This window comes from Physeter macrocephalus, chromosome 20 (assembly GCF_002837175.3).
Source record: "Physeter macrocephalus isolate SW-GA chromosome 20, ASM283717v5, whole genome shotgun sequence".
NCBI classification, from domain to species: Eukaryota; Metazoa; Chordata; class Mammalia; order Artiodactyla; family Physeteridae; genus Physeter; species Physeter macrocephalus.
Window position 1 is genome coordinate 10,110,885 of NC_041233.1, and position 8,542 is coordinate 10,119,426.

At 45.3% G+C, this 8,542-nt stretch overlaps 1 long non-coding RNA gene across 2 annotated transcripts; it reads left to right on the forward strand.

The window, feature by feature from the left end:
- Positions 1-66: 66 nt before the first annotated feature.
- LOC114484484 (uncharacterized) lies at positions 67-5,542 on the forward strand. 2 transcript variants are annotated; one of them, XR_008616091.1, is made up of 6 exons: positions 67-526; positions 1,078-1,304; positions 2,194-2,403; positions 2,721-2,967; positions 3,848-4,083; positions 5,155-5,542. It is a non-coding gene; the product is annotated as an uncharacterized lncRNA (long non-coding RNA). The 2 variants fall into 2 exon arrangements; XR_003677436.2 differs by having other exon boundaries at positions 2,194-2,387; positions 2,649-2,967.
- Positions 5,543-8,542: the final 3,000 nt, after the last annotated feature.

Below are 8,542 nucleotides of genomic sequence, written 5' to 3' on the forward strand. Positions count from 1 at the left end.
GCAAGAGGGAAGAGATATGGGAACATATGTATATGTATAACTGATTCAATTTGTTGTAAAGCAGAAACTAACACACCATTGTGAAGCAATTATACTCCAATAAAGATGTTAAAAACAAAAAACAAGCCTAACAGACTTAAGGGATGGCCTCTCTGCCTTCAAGTTGTAGCAGCTACTTGTGACATACTTCAGGAAACTCAGAAGTTTACCCTGAGGCAACCCACCACTGTTTATGTCCTTCACCATGTTCTTTCTTTACTGGAACAAAAAGGGGGCTATTGGCTGACTTCTGGGAGAATGAGAAAATACCAAGCCATTCTCTTAGACAACTTCAGTGTAAGACTTCAGGTCACTTCAGCCCCAAATCGAGCCACACTGCTCCCAATTAATGCTGCACAACCCCCAGAGCACAAATGCCTACCCGTCATGGAGCTAGCATACTCTAGCAGACCGGACTTAAGCGACTAACCCTCAGCTGAGCCAGATATGGAACTGTTTACCAATGGAAGCAGCTTCATGGACCAAGGTAGGTGAAGTGCTGGGTATACGGTGGTAACCCTTAGAAAGATTGTTGAAGCAAAAGCCCTGTCCCCAGGTAGCTCAGCCCAGAATGCAGAAATCATTGCTCTGACAAGAGCCCTACTACTCACTGAAGGAAAGTAAGTAAATATATACACAGACTCTCACTATGCATTCTCCGTGGTGCATGCTCACAGGGCAATCTGGAAAGAAAGCGGGCTCCTCAATTCAAACAGTAAAGACATAAAGCATGCTTCTTAAATCCTGTCACTATTAGAAGCAGCCCACAAGCCCTCACAATTGACCATAATGCACTGCCCAGGCCACCGAAAAGGTGAAGCTCATATAATAAAAGGCAACTGGTTAGCTGACCAAGCTGCCAAGAAGTCAGCAAAGGAAGGCAATTATCAAGCAGTAACAGGGTCACTTCTCCTGCAAATCGACTTGTCAAAATACCAGGAGGCTCAGATTAGTTAAAGCCCTCCTTAAGGAAAGTATCCCCTGATTTGGACTGCCTAATACCCTTCAAAGTGATAATGGGCCTGCTTCTGTCTCTAGCATAACCCAACAAGTGTCTAAAGCACTGCAAACTGGAAGCTACATTCATCCTGGAGACCACAATCAACAGGAAAAACCAAGAAAATGAATTACACGTTAAAAAGGAGCATTGCTAAAATATGCCGAGACTAATTTAACTTGGGATAAGGCCTTGCCAGTTTCCATGCTACGGATCAGAATGGCTCCCAGAAGCAGGCCTGAATTAAGCCTCTTTGAAATACTGTATGGTAGGCCGTTCCAGATGTCTCCTCTGTTCCACCCCAGGGGAAAAATGTGTTCACAGTGCGCAGGAATGAGACCTGCATGGTGTGGCGCGTCCAGGCAGGCAGGCTGGAGAACCTGGTGGGAAACCTGGTGCCTGCCTTCCTGGGTGGGGACCCCTCTGACCACCCCACATTCCTGGGCTCCTACAGGGCTTTCCCCACCACCCAGCAGATGCTGGACCTTCTCTCACAAGGTGAGCACTCTGCCCCTTATGGGACATTGGTGACTCGGCCACCTACTAGCTGTGACATGTGGGAATGTCACTCCACCTCTCTGAGCCTCAATTGGCCCCTCTGCACACTAGGGTAAAGAGAGGACCAGCCCCCTACGGTGACTGTCGGGACCAGCGGGTCCTTCACGGAAAGTGCTTTCTGGGGACCTGGCCTGTGGAACGGTCTGCTGGAGGGGCCGTGGTTGTGCTAATTCATCATGTCCCTCCTCCCCAAGAGGAAGCTTCCACCTCAGTTGTCACTGTGCCTCTCACCTTGGGAGGAACGTTTTTCCCATCTGCAAGGTGATGAGTGATTCTATTAGGGGTGCCCTGTCCTGGGTGAGTGAGGGCAGGGATCCCTGAGGGCGAGCAGTGGGGCCCCAGCCCACTCAGATGTGTGCGATGGGGCTGGTGGGGCTCATTCATTCTTCATATAGAGGAAGGCCACTAGGTGCAGGCACTTTACTAGGAACACCCATCATTTAATGCATCGAGCACACAACAGTCCTGCCCTCCAGGTATTCCATTCTAGTTTGGAGTCAGACAGTCACACTAGACCTCACAACCAGGGCTACACTGGGAGCACAGTGTGGAAGGAAATACCCGGTCTCTGACTCGGCTGCCCACCTGACTCCCCCCAGGGCTGTGTCCTCCATGCTGGGCACCTGGCTGCACCATTACCCTGAGCATTTCCACCAGCCCCCAGAATTTCCCCGCCTGAAGATGCTTCTGGCTCACACAGAGCTCAGCATGCCTGGCTCAGACCTGGAGCACCAAGCCCACCTTCTCCTGGCACAACTGCAGCACCTGGAGCCCCCTGAGACAGACGGTGACTGTGAGGAGGACTCAGGGTGGGTGATGGGGGGCGAGTGGGGAGGGGAAGGGGCGGAGCCACACAGAACAGAGCTTCCCGAGGCTGGAACTGGGCCTCTGAGGAGACTCAAATCACTGTTTCCCCGGACTGCAGTCTGGGAAGACTTCCTGGGGGTGGCATCTTGGATTGAGACTTCACTGATTGGCAGTGAGAAGTTTCCTGTCTTTGGAGGCACTGGAAAAGCAGTCCTATTGATGATCTTTTCTCTTCTTGGAGCTACAGCACCAGCTCCAGAACAAGCTCTGGAAACATATCAAGACCTAGAGCCAGCTATACCTCTACTGCCCACTACAGCTCCAGAGCTCCAGAGCAAGCTCAAGCCACAGCTATTGTTCAAGCTCAAGAGCCAGAATATGCATTACTGCCAGTTCCTCAGCCAGAACTAGAGAATGGTCATGCCCTAGCTCTCATTTAAGCCACAAGTTATCAACTTATTTCCAAGATCTACTGCAGTAATTTACAACAGAACAAACAAGCAAGCAAACTAATGAAAACCCAGTATGGCCCATCTGCCCCCCATGGAAATATTAATGATTCAAAGGTATAAGCTCTATATTATATCTATAGATATTATAATATATAGTTATATATATTATAACTGTCCAAAGAGTAATACTTTTATCTCTGAATAAGAGCACAGAATGTCAGAAAATACACAATGTGCATCAATGAAAATAATCATTCCTCCTTTAGTGACCTTCCTGGTATCCAAGGTCAAGACCCGTGATGGGGGAGACAATGTTTGCTTTCCCACAGTCAGAATGAGTTCGCTAGCACACCCTCTCTCTCGATTACTCTTACCATCAAACCAGCCAGTTTCTATGTCAGTCTTTTTGTCTCTGTCTCTGATTCCCTCCTTCTACCTGTCTTTGTCTGTTTTCCTCCCTCTCTATTTATGTCTCTCTCCTCTTACTCTCACTTGCTCTCTTTTGCTTTTTTGCCTCATGGATGCCTGAGTAATGTTTCTCTGTCTCTCTTAAGTCACCTTAGGCAGTACTGTTTCATAACATACAGTACATTGGCAAGTGCCCCTGTCAAAAACTCACTAAACCCAGATGACAATAATTAAAATCCCATGCTGCCTAGGAAGTAATCATTTACAGTTATTTACCTCTTAGTGGATACATGCCACAGTCATTTCTAGGTCAGGACACACTGATGTACCTGATCCCCATCTTTGAAATGTGTGCCACTGACTTCAACAGTGAAACGACATGCTTGCTTCCTCATTACTGAAGACCAAAGAGCAATGTGTGTTCATTTTTCAGTCATTTCTGAATGTTGTGTGTAGATAATTAGATAAACCAAGAAAACATTTCAATAGGGAAAGACAGCCAATCTTTGTTGACGTGTTGTGATGCCCCAGGCCTTGCCGCTCAAATGCTAACTCTCCTTTAATTACTTCTCTCAAACCTGACCAGAGAGGAAGCCTTCACAGGTAGTTCTTTGGAGGCAAGCAATAAAGGAACAAACTCCATGGCACAACCAGCCTCATGCTTCATTGTTTCATGGACTTTTCTTTCTCACCATCCACTGGAATGGGCCTAGAGCCACTTGTCTCACTCTGGCCACATGTTCCCAAGGGATGCAGAATCACTGCCAGGATTTGAGTCACTGTTGTCTCAAGCACCCAGAAGAGAAGCACCGAAAGAAAGAGGTATGTCCCCCCTCCCTAGCGTGCCCTCAAAACTGAAGTCCCTATAGCAGACGGCATATTGGGTGTACAACCCATGAGAAAACCCGCATCTCGTATCCTTTCTCTAGTATAACACTTTCACTTGTTGGGTTTATTTATTTCGTTCTTCACGTTGCATGACACCATCTGGCTAATGCTTAAAAGCAAATTTCCAGACCTTAAAGACTGACTCCAGATTGCTTAGCCCTGACTGCTTCTGGACGTGGACCCTGAGAGAGAATGAATAAAGACATTCAAGTTTACCTGAATTCTGCTTTCTAGAATGCCAAGTTCTCAGGCCAGTTGTTCTCTGGTAGTTATACCAGGGTAAGGGTTCTTTTGAAGCAGTGCTTGCACAGCATCCTTCTGACATGGCTTCAAAACAAGTCTCCTTCTTCACAGTCCTCTTGGGAGTCGCCTGTTGAAGAGCAAAGGGGAAAAGTCTTAGGGGGGATTCCATAAAATGCAAAATGATGGTGCCAGTCCAGCTGTTGTCTTTATGCCATGTGTAAAACTTCTGAGTCCAGAGATTATACTCCATTTTTAACTGAATGGGACACTGGGAGTTCAACATACGCCTATCAGAAAAGATGATAGTCGATGTTATTGGGATCTACCAACCACTAACAAATAATCCATAGAATTACATGCAAACGAAATGCAAAGCCATAGAAAAACAGGATTTCATTCAACTGATGGAAGAATTTTTCACATACTGATTCATGGGAGAGTCATTATGGCTTATGCTAACTAGAAAAGCCTGTCTTATGGCCTGTCGTATGTACACTGCACATCTGCTTGGACTATTAAAAAAACACAGAATGCCTTTATCAGATTGTTTTCAATACCTACTTTCAAGATAAGGACAAATGTCCTCCTTCTGATGATGCCCAGGCTGGTTCTCCTTGGAGGATGAGTTTCTCTTTCCAGACAGTGAGGTCATGCTGCCTAGCTGTGTACATGCTAAACTTTCTCTTTTGAAACCTTGAAGTGATGTACTCCATATCTGACGTTTGTTCCTTGTTATGAAAAGATAATAAAACTGTGTTTCAGGCATTCCAACTGGAGCCAGATGGCCATGGTGGATGTGGTTTCAGACACGTTCCTGCATCATAGAGATCTTGGATTTCCTGAACTGTATCAAACTCCAGGACACCACCAGCCCGTCTAAAAGGAAAAACAAAAAACCAAAAACCTGCTAAAAGCTGCCAGCTGCAAACTTATGGCCTCAAGGTCTTCCCCTGTGAGTAGGCAAGGGTTTCAGACCCCAACCAATACTTACTTAACAACACTCTTACTTCTTGCCAGCTCCAATTATAATTCTTTAGAAATAACTCATGGAACTAAGTGCAACATTGCAGAATATGCCTTTATAAGCCGCCTCCGTTTTGTACTCCAGGAGAAGACAATTCAAGTGCTTCTGGAACCTGTGTCTTCTGGGGTCTAGTTTTCAGTTTGGCAAAAATAAACTCTCTTCTATTCTTACTACAGTTTGTTGATTATTTCCATCAACACAATAGAAATTAACCACTTAAAATTGAAAATAAACAACAAAAAAGAACCAAACCAACTCAAAATCCCAAACTTGGTCTACTGGAAAATAAACATATATTTTTATCAACTGAATTGAAAACATTTGAAAATTTATGTAGCATTCTGTCCAATTACAGTACCAACTTTAAGACTTTTGGTAGAGAAGCCATTGATGGGCAACAGGGCTACCAACTTCCTTTTCCATTTCAAGAAAATGCCCAAGCCACTCTCAATCTTTTTCCCCAATTTATTCCTGAAACACAGGCCAGTGAAATCTGTCACTGCAATCTTAATGGTCACTTATACCTTCGTTAAACCTGGAAGGGCATCAAGGCATCTGGATAATCCAACAACAAAGTCCAGATGCGGATGTATACTTACTGCTTGATGTGCTGATGAATCCATGTTGGGAGAGCTACCTGGACTGCACAGAAACTGCTGGCCAATTGTTCAGTTCCTGGAAGCACAGGACTTAGAAAAGTACAAGGATGCCTCACCCCTATTTATTTCAATAGCTTCCTATGGTAAATCCTCATTCAAAATTTATGACCTTGAAGGAATCCCACGAAGCAAGTGGAAATTAAATGAAAGGCAAGTTCAGAGGCTACCAGGTACTTCTGAAGCTGCCATCATCCTTTCACCAGTACAATTTTGTTTCAGGGCTCTCTAGTTTTCACATACTCAAAGAGTTTGCTTTCAGCTGCAGTCCATGACTCTGGGCTCCTCAGGATTAGGTTTGGGTATGTTCTTTCCAAAATGAAGAGCCTAGCTTCCTTGTGTACACTGCACATATCCCTCAGCATCTCCAGAAACCCACTTCATTCCATGCCTAAGTCATTTCCTTCATTTGAGGGTGAGATCATGATACTTCGAATACTAAGGGTGAATGGGTAAGTCCAGGGTCTACCCACACATCACGGTCTTGAGTCCCAACTTCTTGGCAGCTTCCTGGGTGTAATCTGAAACCCATCCCCATTACTCACATGCAACAGAGAGTCTGAAGAAAGGGGTAGACCACACTAGGGTAGGCAGCATGTTTAACAAGCAAGGGGACTTACTTCTGAAGCTTGTCTTGGGCAGCCACAAAACGATTAGGTTTCCCACCTGTATGCCAGAACCTTAAAAAAGGTTAGAGGCATTAAGGGTTCAGTCAGCTATACTGTCCAAAGGTGTCAACCACACCTTGCTAACTCAAAGTTGTGTCCTTGTTAAGCTTACTTCTTGGGGAAGCCAAGCAGAATGCACATTCCAAGGACAAGGCCCGGGGGGTGGTTTGAGGTGATCCCATTACCTGGGTCCATCTCCGAGGTCCATCCAGGTCATGTTCTCTCCATGAATTCCAACACATGCGCAACATCACTGAATGCTTGGCTGAGGGTAGCCCATCTCATACAAATACAATGTATTTTAAAGCAATGTTCCCTGACAAAATCCCCAAAAGGGAAATGAGACATAACTGTTTAATGGTTTAAGGGAAGGGAAACTAACCATCTTTAGCTGGTTATTCCTTCTCTGGTCTGGGAATGTCAGAAAATATAGAAGTGCAGAAAAGGAAGGGCATGATACACTTGTGAGAAGAAAAAGACAATTCAAATAAGGTGGGAAGTACAATGATAGCCCCACAGCATCCAAGATAGACATCGTTATACATAATACGAAAACAAAACACAGACCCGAAGTACCGACTTACATTTAAAAAATGGTGTGTTTAAAAAAAAAGAAAAAAGGCAGCAACTTAGATGATGGATGACACAGCTGTGTTTGAAAGGAATGATTTGGATGAAAAATACTACCATGCCAACATTTCAGTTCAGTTTGGTGTCGTGACAATTCAAAAATTAAAAAAAATACACCAATTACCAACTTTACTGTATTCTTTTCCCACCTAGGTTTATGAAACTCAGAAATGTGGACTAAGATGAAGACAATTAGGCCTATTTAGAATTGGGAATGAGAATAACTATACCAGCAATTCATTAAAATCAATTAGGTTAAAATAGTGCTGATGTGAGTGTGTTTACGTGTGTGTTTGTGTTTATGTACGTTTGGGAGAATGGCCACTGGCTCTACATAACAAAACATCATTATTTTAACTCAGCATACTGTTTTGTGGAAGCACGGGATTCCTCCCAAATAGGAGTTTGCTCTCCACCCTCAGATGCAGCTAGGGATTGTTTGAGAACTGCCTTATAGCACAAGCGGTTGCCTGAGGAGGCGGCCTCCAGCGTGGGCCCAACGACTTTCAGAAGGAGGGCCTCAACTGTAGCATCTGTGAAAGCATAAAACCCCCAACCTGGTCCAGGATCTGTGTCTTAGTTATGGCTCCTGAGGCCAAATGGCCATTCTGGCTGCTACATGTTTTTGTTTTTCTGTCCACTCTAAAGATGGTCATCAGGTGGTACCGTGGATGGCTGCCACCAGGACCAGAGCTGTCTTCGAGTCTCAGGAGAATGTCTTGAAGACACCCAGATTCTGGTCCCTTGTTCTCAGGTGCCAGAGATCGGAGGGTGATGGGACCATCTTGTTGGATCAGGACAGTCTTTCTCGAGAAGGTGGAAGTTTCTGCAGATAAAATTCCCGGAAGCTTCTGATTAGATTGCTGCTCTCGCCAAAGCACTGGCTGCCAGACCTCTACCAGCTCCCAACTGGACAACTCAGGTGGTAGGCTGCTTGTGAGAGCGGAGGTCTTTTTTCTGGCAGTGCCATGTGGCTTGTGGGATCTTAGTTCCCTGACCAAAGATCAAACCCAGGCTCCCTGCAGTGGCAGCATGGAGTCCCAACCACTGGACCACCAGGGAAGTCCCAGAGCAGAGGCTTTGATATGCATAGCATCCAGGGTATCCCAAGAGAACGCAAATGTACTTCCACACAGGCCATCAGATGATGGTGTGGGCTCCAATGCCCATCC